This window comes from Mesoplodon mirus (genome assembly GCF_964341445.2).
Source record: "Mesoplodon mirus genome assembly, chromosome: 2".
NCBI lineage: Eukaryota > Metazoa > Chordata > Mammalia > Artiodactyla > Ziphiidae > Mesoplodon > Mesoplodon mirus.
In genome coordinates, this window is record NC_138977.1 from 9,603,732 (window position 1) to 9,621,581 (window position 17,850).

At 40.5% G+C, this 17,850-nt stretch overlaps 1 protein-coding gene across 5 annotated transcripts in view; it reads right to left on the reverse strand.

Moving 5' to 3' along the window:
• SMAD1 (SMAD family member 1) overlaps positions 1-17,850 on the reverse strand; it is a 79,473-nt gene that overhangs the window by 48,076 nt on the left and 13,547 nt on the right. The window contains exon 1 of one of the 5 annotated variants that reach the window (XM_082636646.1): positions 4,669-5,388. The exons of the other annotated variants lie outside the window; for them this stretch is intronic. The gene's annotated coding sequence lies outside the window, so the exon portion shown is untranslated. Of the gene's footprint in view, positions 1-4,668; positions 5,389-17,850 lie in introns of those variants that run through there. 5 annotated transcript variants of the gene reach the window in all.

Consider the following 17,850-nt stretch of genomic DNA (forward strand, 5'->3'; position numbering starts at 1 on the left):
TCTTCATAGAGAGAAGGCAGCTGTCTGCAAGCCTGGAACAGAGCCCTCACCAGAAACCAAACTGGCTGGAGCCTTCATCTTGGACTTCCCAGCCTCCAGAACTGTGAGCAATACATTTCTACCGTTTAAGCCACTCGGTCAGTGGTATTTTGTTATGGCGGCCCAAGCAGACTAACACAGTATTTAATCCTTTAAATAATTCTGTCAACTAGGTAATACCATCACTGCCAATTTATAGATGAATAAACTGAGATGCAGCTTTAAAAAGGAGTATGTTACTGTTTACATGAGTTCTGAGATAGAAGCAACAGACCCCTTAGTGCAAAAAAGGTTCAAGTTCTCAACAGATATTGTGATGTTTTATATTTAGATTCATTTATAGGCTCTAAGATATATATTTCAAAATACACCTCAATCAACAAAAACTGAAAGCAAAAGGAAAAAGTAAAAATGCAATAGTCTTAACATCTATTTTGGTTTGTTCCTCAAGTATGTCTTACGCTATAAAAAAGGTAGTTATATTTACACTATATAAATGTAGCAACATTTTAGGGTATTTATTCAGTAAACCAGTAAACTAGCCTATGCCTATGGGCTATCAGGCAAGTAAGGTAAGTAATTTACCCCCTACTTTTTCAAATTTGCTTTTTATTGACATGAAAGGAATGAAGCACGTGAACACGTACTGTACCAAATACTTCTGTCAAGTTGTCTCATTTAAACTTTCTAGTTACTCTTCACCAGATAAAAACACAAACGGTGAAAAAGATTAAAGATGATAACTTTGTACCAAGTCTGGCTAAGAGTCAGTAGCAGGTATCAAACCAACCTCCTCCCCAAAATAACTATAAAAGCTGAATAAAATACAAATGAACAAATCAGAGGGAAAAAACCCCAACTTTTTAAAGGTATCAAAGAGCAACCAAAGTACACAGGACATGAGGGGCCAAGATGCTGGAGAGATGTGAAAAGCAATGAAATAATAAGCTGAACACTCTTCATTGCTTTTCTTCTCAAGGCATTTATTTGCCAATGCCTGTGCTGTGAGTAGCCAAGACGAAAGAGGCTAAAGAACCAAACAGAGATTTCAGTAGTCTCATAGTGCTGAGGAGACCAAAAAAAAAGAAAAAAGAAAAATGGAGTTGAGGGCCTGGTAAACCCCCAGGCTTTCAGTTGAGACCCCTGAAGAGGTATGCCCTAGTGTGCAAGGGCAAAACTGAAATGGACCAGTGTTTATAAACACTGAAACACAGCCTAGAATCATCTTAATAGAATCATCTTAATACTAGACTGGAACAAGATGATGGGAAAAGAGGAGAGAAAAACTGTGAGAGAGGAAATATTTGTAGATACTGGCCAAAGATTTTCCAAAAGTGACAACAGATGTCTAGCCACAGATTCATGAAGGCCTATAAATCCAAAGAAGGAGAGATAGAAAGGTATCCACAAGTTTTAATGTGTCATATCACAGTATAATTGCTGAAAACCTACCACAAAAGTCTTTAAAAAGACACAATACTTTCAAAATGAGTACAATAAGGCTGACAGCTGACATTTCAACAGAAACAATGGAAACCAGATGACAGTGAAATGACATCTTTAGCCTACAAATAAAAAGCTGGAAACTCAGAATTCTATACTTAGTGGAGAAAAATCATGCAAAATGACTATGAAATAAATATGGTCTCCAACAAACAAAATCTGAGAACTGGCTTCCAGCAGGAATTTTCAGGCACAAGGGAAAAGCAAGGAACTGAGGAAAGAACGAAGAGCTCCAAAAGGGTACTGACTTTACAGAACAATTATAGGAATGTCTTGTGGTGTTTAAAATACAGAATTAAAATGCATAACAAAAAAAAGCTGAAGGGGTAAATGAAGTCAGATTTCTAAGGTCCTTGTCTTACCCAGGTTGTGGTAAAGCATTAAAGTATTGTTGGTATGTTATGAATTCATGTCATAATAAAGCAACAACTGAAAGAATTTAAAAACCATAAAAAGGTAATAGAGGAGTTAAAAATATGGAATTATTTTTTAAAATATGCTTAATCCAAAAAAACTTAAGAAAAAGGAAAAAAGAGCACATAATAGATGGGACAAATAGAAAACAGTAAGATTCATAGCTAATCCTCAAAGTCTCAAGAATTACTTAAATATCAAGAGACTAAATTTGCCAAGCAAAAGACAGGGGTAGGGGTAGGGACACCACTTAACTATACTGTACTTACAAGAGACACACATCGTCGAATATAAAGACAGAAAATGGCTGAAAGAAAAAAAATATGGAAAGAAATATACTATGCATATTCTAACCAAAAAAGCTCACACAGCTATCACATCAGGCAAAAGAAGCTGTAAAGTAAGAAGCATCACCAGGGATAAAAGAGGGACATTTCATAATGTTAAATACAAATACATCACAATCCCAATTTTTTATCCAAGTAATCACAGTTTTAAAACACATAAAGCAGAAACTGACAGAATTAAAATGACTAACAATCTTAGTGGGAGATCAACACAGTAAATGACTAAACAAGCAAACAGAAATCAACAGATATAGAAGATTAACAACATGTTTAAAAACTTGACTCAATTCGTGTATGCACCCAACAACTGTAACATACGTAATGCTTTCAAAAACACATGGAATACTTATCCAAACTGACCATATAATAAGCCATTAAGCAAATCTCAACACCTATCAAAGGAATAAAACCATACAGAGTATGTCCTTTGATCATAGTATAACCAAGAATAAATGCCAAAAGTATTGTTATTGAAAATAATTACACTTTTAAATAATGCATGGGTCAAAAAAGAAACTACAGGAGAAATTAGAAAATATTTTAAACTGAATGATTATAAAAAATATGACACATCAAAGCTTGTAAGACGTAGCTCAATCCATGCTTAGCAGGAAATGTGTTGTCTTAAATGCATATATTAGAAAAGAAAAAAAGCTGAAAACTAATTTTCTATGTATCAAAAGAAAAAAAAAAGGAACAGCAAATTAAACCTAAAGACAGTAAAAGGAAATGAGAGCAAAATTAAATATATATATATACAAAATAGAGAAAACCTATAAAATCAAAGTTGGCTCTTTGAAAATATGAATAAAATCAGATATTCCTCTAAAAAAAACTATAAATCAATAAAAGAGAAGGCACAAATGACCAATAACAGGAATACAAGGGGGAAATCATTACTGATCCTCAGAACTCAAAGGGATAATAATTATGAACAGCTATCATAGCAAACTGTGCATGTCTATAGCCACTTTGTAGTATAGACATACAGCTGTGCATGTCTATAGCTACTTCCTCACTAGAGGAAAATGACTCAGGAATTCTATCTTACTGTCTTCCTAGCTTTGGGACCTAGCCCTGTCGCTGGCACATATCAGAGTCTCAATAAATGTTTGATGAATGATTTAGCTCCCTGAAGGAATCAGAAGGCCAAGTGTGGTGCTTTACTTATTCAACAGGCTGTAGCGGGTCAGTTGTTTCCTTTTGTAAAGTAGAGAGTTTTACCAGTGCTTTGAAGCTGGCGTTATTTTCATTGAACAGAAAAAGAGAAAACAAAACTATGCTACCATCAAAAGCCACACTTGGCCAGAGTGTACCTCCTGAAATGATCATTTACTTTGACTAAAGGTTAATTGTGCCACAGGACAAGAAAGACAACTTCTTTTCCTTGTCCTCTAGCAGCAATTTATAAAAGGAATAAATACCTTTCTTCTTATTCTGTATGTCCTTTTCTTCGACTCCAAAAACTGCTTTTTTGTATTTTGGTCAATGGTTTTCAAATAGAGGGGGTGAGTTTATATCAAAGTCACCTGGGGCTGTTTCAAACTCTAGCACTGATGGGGGGTTTGTTATAGAACGTATAAGTATGTGGGGAGCTGGGGAGATTAAGGACCACCATTGCAGACCTTTGCTTTAACTGCTCAAAGTGACATTCATTCAGCAAAGCTGCACTGAGCGCCTGCTAAGTACCTACGGTATCCACAGAGGATGGGAGCAAAGATGTCTCCATCCTGAAGAGCCAGTGCGTAAACAGTGAACTCTCTTGAAGCAAACTGGTTCCCCTGCATGCCAAGCGAAAGGACTGTACTGCGGAGTCTTGGGTCAAGTGCAGACCTCGGCAGGAAGGAATGCCAGGACTGCAGCAAGGTGAACCCTGAGTGCAGGAATAGAAGAGGCGGCCCGTGTACCATGCATTTGTCCACCATGAACCAACAGTAACACTGTGGGCAAAAGCTCTACGACAGGTATAAACAATAACGTGTAAAAGCAGAAAAGGAGAGAACAGTTCATTCCAGGGATTTCAGGAAGTCTTCCCAAAGAAGAACTATCAGACAAGCATTAAAGGATGAGTAGAATTTTGCAAAACAACAGAGCTAATATTCTGAGTGATCGTTACTTGACAGACACTGTCCCAAGCACTTTATATCTACTAACTAGTTTAATCTTTGTGACCAACCCTCTTTAGTGAACACTCTTATTTTCCTCATTTTACAGGTAAGGAAAGTGAAATATACAATAGAAAAGTTAAATAACTTGTCCGAGGTTTTATGCGCACAGTTGTAAGTGGCGGGGCCAGAGTGAACCTATGTTGTCTGACTCTAGAGCCTCAACTTTTAAACCACTTTTCTAAATTGCTCGTTCTCACCAACATCAGAGAAATGCTAGGGTTCACGGTTGTTGTAGACGATACAAGGCTGATAAAGGCAGGGCAAGACTGTGAAGGGCCTGTCATGCATCTTATCCTGTGGACAAATGGAAGGCTTTAAATCAGGACATCAGTGTGATTAGATTTATGTTTTAGAAAGACAGCTAAGGTGATATCCTCAATACAAAAGGCTTCTCCACACAGGGAATGAAAAATGAAAAAAAAACCCTACGGTCTCCAAACACCACAGGGCCAGTTGCGGGGTTTGATGCCACTAAAAACATTAAAGTGACAAGATCACAAACTCTTGCATATAAATGTGCATATGAAACAAAATACAGGCTGATGACTGATTTTTGCCTACTTGAGTTAAGCATTTTTTTATATTCAAGTCAAACAAGTAACCTACCTCCCATCAGGAACTCAAATGTGTCCATGACACTATGGCCTTGGCAAGGCAACTCATTCTTTTTCTGCCCCTTTTGGTACTTCCTGCTTTAGTTTATGTCAAAAGCTAAGTGGCGTTATCAGTTTAAAGTGCAAAATAAAAACATGAGTCAGCAAACAGAGATTTCCTTCCCTCTTCTCCAAATACAAACATTTCACAGTGACAAAGAAGCAAAAGCATGCATCTGGTAAAGAACCCCCTAGAAGCCTTAAAAAATAGGGAGATCTTTGTTCCAGCAACTTCACTTCTAGAAATTTACTCTAAGGAAACACTGCACTGGAAGGTAAAAAATTTTTGCATAATGATTTTCATTAGAGCATTCTTTATTATAAGGAAAAAAAGAAATATCTAAAAGTTGGAAAATAAGTAAGATGTAGTATAATCCACTCAATAGAATATTATGTAACCCTTAAAAAATTATGTTCATAAAAATAACTGGGAAAACACCTTAAGCAGAATGTAAAATGGTATATACAGCATGAACAACTATGTAAATAGACCAAAATAACGGTATACATAACATGAACAACTATGTAAATATACCAAAGCATGTAACGGTGGCTGGGTCTGGAAGGGTAATAATCTCTCTCTCTCTCCCCTACTTGTTAAAACTTTTCAAACATTCTTTAATAAAAAACTGTTACTTTCAAATTTTTTAAAAGCCTCTATACACAAATATTTGCAAACTACACACAGAAAACAAAACAAATCAAACCCTCAATTCATTAACTCAAGCCACATACAAAGTCTACTTATAAATCAGGTTGCACTTACAGTGTGACCCGATTTTGGAAGTAATAAAAATGCAGTTTAAAACAGAGTTCTAAAGTCGGGCCCTGTCCCTATGGAGTCTTGTCCACGGGAAGGATTTCTATTAGCAATGCCAGAACCAAATGAGAAAAATACTCTTATAATGCTCCTTTCGACATGGCTCTTGAATTCTGCAACTTATGTGGTATTCCTTAATGTTACAAGGAAAAAAGGAAGAAGTTGTAAACTACCTTTAACTTGTGAGACTGCTCTATACTGCTGTGAGACTTGCTCTATACTGAAAGGAAACCTCGTTAGCCAACTTCACAACAATGGCATTTTCTTCATCTTCATCTAGCAAAGAAACATGTAATTATCCAACTGTGTGAATATCAACAAAATACACTCTCTGCCATGCCACACCTCAGATTCCAGATTCCCACTGAAAGTTTTAAAAGGAAGTTATTCTAATTTGTATCTGAAGCACAATAAAAAGGCGGGGGGGGGGGTGCTACAAACCAAGTACTTTTTTTTTTTTTTGCGGTACTCGAGCCTCTCTCACTGTTGTGGCCTCTCCCATTGTGGAGCACAGGCTCCGGACGTGCAGGCTCAGCGGCCATGGCTCACGGGCCCAGCCGCTCCGCGGCATCTGGGATCTTCCTGGACCGGGGCACGAACCCGTGTCCCCTGCATCGGCAGGCGGACTCTCAACCACTGCGCCACCAGGGAAGCCCAAAGCAAGTACTTTTAACAGGAGGAGGAGGAGGAGAGGAGACAGACGATGGCCAGTCGCCCTCTACAGCTGCAGACCAGTGCTGTTACGGTTCCTGCACTGGCACGCAATGCAGTGAACTAGACAAAACGACTGATTCCTTTAAATACTGAGGGAATAATGAAATGATTCAATAAAATCGGCACGAAATACATGCTCCAAAAAAGTGACTGGGGGGGAAAAACATCAAAGACTCCCTGCTAGTACCTTAAAAAAAGGAGATAAATGGTCTACTGTCAATGAAGCAAGCAACTCTCCCCCACCCCCGACCTCTTGTTCTTTGGTTCATTACTGTCTTAACTCTAATGGTAAAACATCAAGGCATAAAGATCAAAAGAATCAAGCAACTAGACGCACGGGTACTGATTAACTGATTAACTGTGTAAACGTTGGATGTGTTACTTAAGAAAAACGAAAACTTTACAAAAATTATCTTTCTGTAAAAAAATGCCTGATCCATTTTGCGGGGGAAACAAGTATTTCCAAGTAACTAAATAAACTGTATGCATATTTCCTGACTTATACCACTAGCTCTTCTTAAACCGATGATCTTGTGAAGAAACAGAAAAAGTAAGACTCTAGCTCCTAAAGAAGAGCTACTGTGCGGCTTCAGAGAAATCACAAGCAAACTATATGATTTCTGTAGTTCGGTAGTTGTATCTAAATTATTTCACCAAATACCTCACCAGAATGCCACGGAGATGTAAAGTACACCAGAGGTGTGTTGTATCAAGTGACTGGCCGCAATATTCATTAGTTCTGTGGAAAGGTATGTGTCGTCTAGCCTAACATCCGATTTCAGGTAGGATTCAAGGCCTGATGAGAACTCTTGCCTCCCCCGAGATGCTTAGCTAAATTAAAACATCAAAAAGAGTCAGAAAGTTAACATACCAGGGGATCTGTAATGTAACTTTTCATTACTCCAAAATGGACTATTTTTTTTTTAACGTACTTCATTTCATTCAGGTACCCACATCAACCCTATGTATACCCCAAACCAAAAGCAGAATCATCAAAACAGATCATGATTCCCAAGGGGGATAAAAAAAGACACTCAAACATTCCTGACACTCACAGGAACCACAGAATCACAGACACACACTATAGATTCAGGTTAAAATTGCTTAAAAAGATGAAGGCTGCAAAGAAAAATATTCCAGAGACTCAATGCCAGCATGTATTTTAAAACATAAAGAGCAACCCACCATTAAGCCAAGAACTGCAATGAGCTTTGCTGGTAAGAGTAGGATGGAGAATTCACAAAAAAGGCAGGGTGGGGGGGTGAAAACCATAACCGTATTCATTAGGCCTAAATAAAATTAGGCTACAGAATTAATCCAAAGTCCTGAAGAACTGGGAACGACCAAACTTTTGAAAAAGCTAAAATACTTATTACTTAAAAGTAGAACCGGGCTTCCCTGGTGGCGCAGTGGTTGAGAGTCCGCCTGCCGATCCAGGGGACACGGGTTCGTGCCCTGGTCAGGGAAGATCCCACAGGCCGCGGGGCGGCTGGGCCCGTGAGCCATGGCCGCTGAGGCTGCGCGTCCGGAGTCTGTGCTCCGCAACGGGAGAGGCCACAACAGTGAGAGGCTCGCGTACCGCGAAAGAAAAAAAAAAAAAAAAAAGGTAGAACCACAGACACCCCACATACTGGCTGAGTAGGAAGGGTCCCAGCTGGAGAACCAACCCTGTGAACGGTACCCAGGGAAACCAGTCATGAGGACAGGCAGAGACAGTACTCTGGACATACAGGACACAACCAGAGTGGTACCAACTCCAAACAGTTCCTAATAAAGCATCATCAATGACTGATCGTACAGCTCCTTAAGGAAGATGATACACCTTTATCTACTCTTAGGGGAAAAAAAGACTTAAAATTTGCTACACAAGTATAATGCCATCACAATGAAAATAAAAACGGAGATGGGTTTTCTCCAGCTAGTCTCAGAAAATATCCCAAAGCAACGACGGTCTGTGATTCTGTGATGTCCTTTCAACAAATAACCTGTTCAAATGTTTCTTTTCCCCGGTTACTGCAATTAGGAACTCATCTGGCTTTGAGATACTTGTCTTGAAGGGGAAAACAGGTGAAGTCCCTCTGCCTTTCCTTTTCCTGTTTTTTTTTTTGTTGTTGTTGTTTTTGCGGTACGCGAGCCTCTCACTGTTGTGGCCTCTCCCGTTGCGGAGCACAGGCTCCGGACGCGCAGCCTCAGCGGCCATGGCTCACGGGCCCAGCCGCTCCGCGGCATATGGGATCCTCCCGGACCGGGGCACGAACCCGTGTCCCCTGCATCGGCAGGCGGACTCTCAACCACTGCGCCACCAGGGAAGCCCGTCCTCTTTCTGTTTTAAACGAGCAGTTAGCCCCGGACCTTCACTCAACATTTCTCAATTTCAAACGGGTCAAATGTAGCTAAATAAAGCTCACCGCTAACCAAAATAAAGGGGGAAAAAATCCTAGAACAAGAAGAAAGTGAGGATGAATAAAACCTCTCTCCATTTCTTTTACAGACTTGAAAGCACTTTTAAACTACCTACTTCTTTGCTGGGAAGTTGGGCTAACAGGAACTCTACTCTGAGTCCTCAGAAAAAGAAAATCTATTTAAACCAAGTCCCTACACAAGAAAGCGAGACGAAGATGCACTGGCAGGTAGGGCCAGACTGGGAGTCGGGGATTGACGTGTACATACTGCAGCGTTTAAAATGGACAACCAACAGGGACCTACTGCATGGCAGAGGGGACTGTGCTCAATATTCTGTGATAACCTACATGGGAAAGGAATCTGAAAAAGAATAAAGAAAAAATTAAAAAACAGTTTTAATAATACTTTTTACAAAAAAAAAAAAAAAAAAAAAAGATCCACTGGCGATCACAGAATTCTGCTGGTCTTATAGCAAAGTCCTGCTGTGACAAACATCCAGAAGGCAGACTTCACTTTCCTGAGCCTCTTACTGTAAAGCCTTGTTTCGGTTACTTCCAAACATTTCCCAACTTTCTAAATGTCAGTTTGATGACACAGAATAGCTAGTTTGCCTCTTTTTCATTAAAAAATTCTTTTCAGAGGTTAATTTTCCAAATCTGGAGAAACGAGGGGGTGAAGGTGGAAGAGAGGACCAGCTCTTGAAAGCTATTGTTCATAATGAAGTCACGCAGGTACCGGTGCCTTTAAAACACAGGCACTAACTGCCGGTCTACCAGTCTCTCAGGTGTGACCTGAGGGACATGCCAGCAAGGGCTGCCGTGATGTGGTCTCTCAACAGTGTTAAGTGAGTAGGAATCTTAGGAATCAGAAAGAAGAGCTTACCACCTACCAGTTGGAAGTTCATCGTGAGCGGTGACACTTCAACCAAAAGCAGCATCCCCTTGATGACAATGAAGCAAGGAATTTAGGGATGTCGCACTTAGATGCGTCTCTGAGGACAGGGCCGTAGTTTATGCGTTTAGTTGCACCAAGTATGCTATTTAATATATGTTCGTTGTGTTAGAAAATTCTTCAAGACAAGAACTCTTTCTGGTTCTGCTCTGCATACACAAGTCCTTCCATCCTGACAAATTCAGGCTGCTGACAGGGCACCTGGTCAATTTTTCTTAGTCACAGAGCTTCCCTTATAGAGTAACAAGTGTCAGTTCTGTTTTGTTGCACGAGACGATTACTTGTTTAGTTAAAGTAGACTGGAGACACTTAAAAGTTTTCTTGCTGTCCTCAACTTCAACAAACAAGCTTGGCTTATTTCTACATCTCCTTACCACTTCTCTAGAAGTTGTATAACCTTCCTTAATCCCCCTGAATCCCTATTCTCGAATTCATGCTTGTAATGGAAAGCTGTCCTTCAGCACGTGGTAGCCTTTCAAGATATCCAGGTCCTAAAGGCCTCACTCTGATAAATCTCATCTGCAGTCACCTCAACTCAAGAATTGTATAGACTCATTTGGCTCGCAAGTGCTTACTCCTCAGACACTGGGAACTGCAGAGCAGGGACATTTGCAAATTCAACTGTACAGACTATAAGCGGAAAAAGTATACAGTCGTTGTCTCTCAGAAAAAACTCTTTGCTTTGAGTCACTGTTATCGTAGTATAGCAATTTTACTGACTGCAAAGCCTGCTAAATGCAGTAAATTCCCAAAAGTGACCAGTTATGATTCCATCATTAACAAATGAAAGAAATTATTTTAATTGAGCTATTACCTTATGCAAGGATTCTATTGGTCGTTTTTACAAACAGGATCGTATTGACTTCTTAGAGCAAATCTTTCAAGATGTATAGCATTCTCTCGATTTTAGTAATAAACCTAAGGATCAGAGGTTAAGTAACTTTTTCAAGATCATATTCTAGTAAGTGGTAGATTTACACTTGAAACCAGAACAGATTCTAAAGTCTATGAATCAGGTTAAGAAAAAAAAAAAAATCAGTAATTCAAATGCCAAATTCACAAATGAAAATGGAATAGGCCGAAGGGTGGAAAAAAACTGTCCCTTTTATTTAAAAAAGAAGAATACTCTGCTGTATTTCATTTTTTGGAACATTCCTCCTTCTCCACTGATCTGGCAGGTGTTATTTATGACAACAAACACGCACATCTGTAGGGGTGAGCTGACACCCACCAGGCAGGACAGCCTGAACCCTCTCCCTATATTTAGATCCTCCAACTCCCTGCTTAATTGAATAATTTAATCAGGACCCTCTAGAAGGGAAACACATCCATATTCATCACAGGCATCAAAGGAAACATCTTTACAAGTTATATCCTTTTACAAACCAACATATGGTCTCACGCCATTCTCCCAATTGTTGAACTCCTCCTCTGGGAAGAGCATGGAATTTTCTTTCTTTTTATCACTTGAAAAAATCACTTCCCTCCTAATTCAGTAAAACTGGGTGGAGGCCACTTCCTCCACAGGTGAGAGAAATAAAACTTGTTGCTCTGTCATTGTCAGGAATTTTAAAGTGAACCATTTATTTTATGTGCTTTCCAAATGGAAACAAAAGGCAGGCAAAATCTAGAAGTAAGAAATCAGGGCACAGTCCCCAGGCTTTCAAAGAAGACCCCCACCATGTTTTTGTCATTTTGAGATGCTTCTAAATGAGAAAGCAGGAGTCCTTCACTTGGAATGAAAAAAGATAGGTCTGCAGAGCAGCTTTCCACTTAGCAGCTGCTCTGTGAACAAAACACCTCTCTGAGCCTCAATTTGCTCTTCCATGAAATTTTGATTCCACCGCCTACCCCCACGCTGGGCTGGTATCAGCCTTAAATAGGAATACGTAAAGTTGATTTGAAAATTATAACATGCTGAAAGGTGTAACATATTTACAGAGCTGGTTCACAATAAGCTAACTCTAATATTTTGTTTATACGAAAAAAAACAAAGTCTGTGTCCTAGCTTTTGTCTGTCCAGTGAAGTTCTAACTTTGTACAAAAAAAGGAAAGAAAACGATAAAAAGAAAGGCTGATAACCACTACAGTCATGCAACTCATTCGACAAACACCCACAACATGCCAGTCACTATTCTAAGCACTGGGACACAGTGCTGAACAGGAGACAGAAACAGCTTTTTCTCTTTTTAAAAAAGATCATGCCTTCATGGGACCTACATTCTAGTGGTCAGGGAAGGCCTCACGGAGAAGGTGATATTCCAACAGAAGCCTGAAAAGGTGAGGGACGGAGCCACGTGGATATCTAGGGAAGCACGTCGCAAGCAGAGGGGGAGCAACGGCAGAGGCCAGGAGGCAAGAATATGCCTGAAGTGTTCCAGGGGCAGCAAGGAGTCCAGTGTGACTGGGATGGAGAGAGCGAGGGGAGGGGAGGGGAGGGGAGGGCGGAGCAGGCAGACAGGAACGCTGCAAGGATTCTGTAGCTTTCCCTCTGAACAGAGACGAGAACCGCTGCGAGCTGGGGGCAGAGATGCCAGCGTGATCTGACTTCTAGCTTAACAGGCTGACTATGGTATGGCTGGGCTGAGAACAGTCTGAAGGCATGGAAGGAGGAGGAGTGCTAGCAGCAGGAGTGATAGTAGTGGGAAGGAGGAAAGAGACCAGCTACGAAGCTACGGCAACTGTCACAGCTCAAGATGATAAAGGTTTAGGGGCTTCCCTGGTGGCGCAGTGGTTGGGAGTCCGCCTGCCGATGCAGGGGACACGGGTTCGTGCCCCAGTCCGGGAAGATCCCACATGCCGCGGAGCGGCTGGGCCCGTGAGCCATGGCCGCTGAGCCTGCGCGTCCGGAGCCTGTGCTCCGCAACGGGAGAGGCCACAGCAGTGAGAGGCCCGCAGACCGCAAAAAAAAAAAAAAAAAAAAAAAAAAAGATGATAAAGGTTTGGATCAGCCCAGCAGAAGTGGTCAGATCCCAGCTACTGTGTATTCTGAAGGTACGGTGATGAACAAATAACACTTTATTGCTTAAGTAAATGAGGAAAATAATTAACCATAAAGTTGGTGAAATCTGTAATTTTTAGAAGTGCAAAATCCCATATTATGGGCCTATGAGACTGAGTACCTGAGCTGGGGTCAAAGGTCACTGGAGAAGTAGACCAAGAATGATCACAGGAGCAGCAGGAAGGGAATAAAGACACTAAACTGCTGTAGGAATTAGGGTGGAGGGTGGGGAGTGAGGCAGTCAGTGAGTAACAAGGAGGGGAAGTGGTATAACCTGACAGGATAGCCAAAGGTGGGTGTTTTCATGGAGGATGGTGGGAGAATGGTCTGGAGGAGACAATTAGGAGGCCCCTACCTCCAGCAGGCCCTGTGGTATATGAGGGTGATGAGAGAAAACAGCCGCAGAAACAGCTACAAGGGAAGCAGCACCCTCAGGTGCGTTTGATCTGTGTTCAAGATCATCCATGTTCCACATAACCCAGGTATCTAACAATAATGGAATGATTAAATAAATTATAGTACATCTGACAGTGATGTAACTGTCAAAAAAAAAAGGGGGGCGGGCGGGAAGGACAGCCTTTCATGTCTAAGATGGAAAGAAAACCATACTGTAATTGCTCAGTTAAAAAAAGCTAGAGAACCATACACATAGTACAATCCCATTTTAAAAACACAAATAGAAACGAAACCTGCACATGTATAATATATGCACACCTTTAAAAGCCTGGAAGGAAATAAACCAATCTGAACAAGTGGTTGCCTTTAGGAGTGAGCTGGCAGGAGAGGAGTTCAGGAAAGCAGACCATTTTTGTTTACAACCAATTACGGTTTTCAATTTTAAGACTCTAACAATAAAAACAAATAAAAACTGAACGTAGGTAAGAGATTTATTCTACACGGCTCCAGGAGACAGTATTATGACCAACAGGTGACAAGATTTATCGTTTTACGAAGAAAAAATAATAGAAAGTGTCTGCACAGAATGGAATTATCACTGAACTAGGATTTTCAGAGAAATGTATTCGATATATGGGGTTGGGACATATGACCTAATTCTGGATGAATATGATATGGGTGGGAATGTACTTTTTTATTATACCATTCAGCCACATGATCAAAAATTCCAATTTTACAAAATGGCATATTATAACAAAAAATTCAGTTTCCTCTCCGTTCTAGTTCCTAGTCCCCTTTCCATTAACAATTCAAATCTCCTTCCAATTTTTCAGGGCATGAATTTCTTACCAAAGAAATGTTTTGTATTACTCAAATATCTCAAGAGCAATTTGGTCCTGTCCCTTTTCCAGTATGTAAATCTGTTATCTGGAAGAATAAAATAACTTCTCAAAATCAAAGTTTACATAACCACCGAAACAAACATTGAGATCAGCCAGATTTCACTCTCCTCCATGATCAGTGACATCCTGTTTTCAATCTGCCAAAAACGAAGCTGGACTTACATTCGCTTGGCCACCTCAGAGGAGAAACCGAACAAAGAGCAGCGGCCCTCTTCCAGAACAGTAAGAGCTCCCTCCAGCTAAGAGCGAAAAGCAGCATATGCTCCGTCTTTCACTGGGTTTAGGGAAACAATGCTGTGGACACAAGCAAGCATCACCTACAGAATTAGGGGAGACCAGCACCATCAATCTAGACTTCTTCTGCCTCAGATCACTTGTTCAGTCCAGTTTCTATCCACTAACCTCCCCTCAGTGAGTTACTGACCAATCGAGATGGAAAAACCTAATAAACAGTGTGCTCTTAGAAGGCTTCAGAACACAAGTTCTCCTCCTTTGTACAAGTTCAACTACTAAGAGGCGTTAGTCTCCACCAATTCACTATGTAACTGAACAGTACTTTAAGTGCTTATCCCCAACACAAAGGTGCAGTAGGAAGAAAATGGGTATGAAACAGTTCCCAGCATCACCCTGCTCACCGTTATGGGGGGCGGGGGGTTGAAGAACCATATTATCGGGTTGATTGTGAGAGTCACAGGACGTGTTCAGGCTGTTTATCTAAAGGGACAGTGGCCAAAAACCTGTGCCATTTCTTTACCACAACTACACCTCCTGTGCATCTTGGGCTTTGTGTTGCCTACCCTGATGTGGAAATCCAAACGAGTCCAGCTGACTATCAACCACTTGCATCAGTGGGGATGAACCACGGAATGGATAATCCAAAGCAGCCTTAATAAAACGTAACCATTGCTTTTCGAATATGTATTATGCTTTTATCAAAGAACGCTTTTAATTCCTTACCACATGTTGCTTAGACTAACCATAAAACTATTATATACTCTGAGAATGTAGTAAATTCTAAAGAAATACCTGCTCAAGATTCAAATATTGCTGTGGAAAATCTATACATGGATGACAGAGACTTAACTATAATGGTTTTATTATGTTATAAAAACTTAAAGACATATTTCATCACATAAATCACTCTATCCTCCTCTGGAAATTCATTCTATTGGCAACAGTCTTTACAGAACGTCTGAAACACCCCAGTTGGAGGACTCCACAAACTCTCAGCCTCATCACCACCCACTTCAAAGGGAGAGAGGGCTGTCATGCAGGTGCCTCTATGGGAGACATCACACAAGAGTGTATCCATGGTCTCTGTCAGTTTCCAACACAGCTCAAGTATTCAGAGGGAATAAAAAATCATTCTCATATCGTCATCATCATCACCATCACCACCACAATGAAACACCCAACACTGTCCTGAGCACTTTATACCTATTCACTCTCTTTAATCCTTATGGGAATCCTATGATGTAGAGACTATTTTAGAGATGATGAAACCGAGGTGCAGAAAGGTTAAGGGCTTGCCGAGGCAGCCCCTCTACCACCCTGCTTCTCCTAAATAACCTCCTCCTTTGTCTCATGCATAAAGCAGAGGGACTGACAAGCAAGGATGTGCTTATGGTTTTACTTTAATCCCCCTGGTTCCTTCTCTCCCCAACTTATTTTTGTTTTCGTTGTTGCTTTCCTTCTTGGCATCTTGCCACTTTCCTGGAACATGAAAAAACAGAGAGTTTTATCAGGGCAGCGATGACAAAATTAAATTCATTTTCATCTAAACAGCCTAGAATAGGGATAAGTAGTTGTAAGCTGTAACTGAACAAAGACACAAGGAAATTGGCACCATTACCTCACACCAACAGCCCACGTATGTGTTCAACTCTTAATACTCTTTTCTTATGATGAGGCTGTGGAATATTAAATTTAAACTCCTTTTAAGAAATTCATTTTCTTTACATTCCCACTGATTGTTCTTTTTTTTAAATCTAGTTTATTTTTACCAGTTACCGTGTAGTGGTTTAAAAAAAAAAAAAAGGACGTATAGACTGTATTTTCTCATCCATTCCTAAAAGGGAGACACTTGAGATGCCTCAAACTCCTCCTTTATAAAGGATGCTGTAAGAAACAGCAGTTTAAAAAGTAAGATTTTAGTAGATAGCCTTTGTTAAGATTGGAAATTTTCCTTTTATTCTGGTTCTCTCAGAGATGGACTGATTGATTGCTTTCCTGGATTTACTTTTTTAATTTTTTTTTCCCATTTTACTGATCGTTCTTAGTATCCTTTATTGAAAACATAAGCAAAACAGAACAAAAATTACTGGCTCATTTTTTGTGTGTGATTTAATACTGTCCCGTTCAAGCAAATGTAGAGATGGAAAATAACTGAAGGACTCTTTCAAGTATATTTTATTATAGGTAAAGTATTAAAATATTCATTGTTAACGGCTCATACACAGCTGGCAGTCACAATCCTATCTACAGATAAGGGCAAAAAAACAGTGCTCTTGACTCTAGAGGATTTGGGAGAGGGGATAATACAGCAAACAGCATACGGGTGTGGCAGAAACAGCCATCTGTGACACTACTGCTCCAGTATCCTATCTGCCTTCTAGTCCCCTCCTTATCCCCTATTCCAGGGTTTCTCAACCTCGGCATTACAGGACATTTGGCAGCATCCTTGCTGGTGAAACAGCCCCGCCCTCCCCCCAGCTGTGACACCCAAACATTCCTCCAGACTCTGCCAGATAACCTCCGCTAACACTCCTCTCTCCTTTTCTCTTTGTGCTCTTGGTGTCCCAGGTCGCAACAGCTTTATTTATGAGCTCTGCTTCTAGACTCTAGGACACAAGGAACTGCTGATTCCTTCAAGAAGGGAAAAGCGAAAGCTCTCAAACACACATATCCTTTCTTTCTATCTCTTCTCTCCTCAAATTAAAACAGGGGGAGCAAAAGTTAACCCTCAGAACTACCTGGGTCGTCTGGAGCACCTAGAACAGGTATCACCCGGCACCAAGTGCTGCTGGGTATCAAAGACACAGTTCATATTAACAACAGACCTACAACACACCACAGGTCCTATTTCCCGACACGTTTTTAAACACATCAAAATGAAAAAATTCACTCATCACTACCATGTGTCAGGCCGACGGTCCTCAATGCTGTTGTACATTAGACTCACCTGTGGTGCTTCTTTAAAAGCTCCCCAACCGTAACCCTGGAATCAGACCCCCCGCCAGGGGCGGGCCCTGGCATTTTTGCGGTGGTTGTCATTCACAGGATTCTGATGTGCAAAGTGAGAACCACTGTGCTAACATGAAGATCGTAAAGATACTGTCCACATACCCTCAAGGAACTCAGTCGGAAGAATGAATAAGATAACTGTAATAAAAGCTATTAAAACAGAAGCTACATTAGACAAGCACGTTGGTATTTTTCCTCAAAGTTACAATCTCAGTGCAAATCCTACCCTTATGACCCCTTATCCCAACTTTATCAAGCTCTGTAAGAGACACTATGAACAGAAGTATACATAGAGA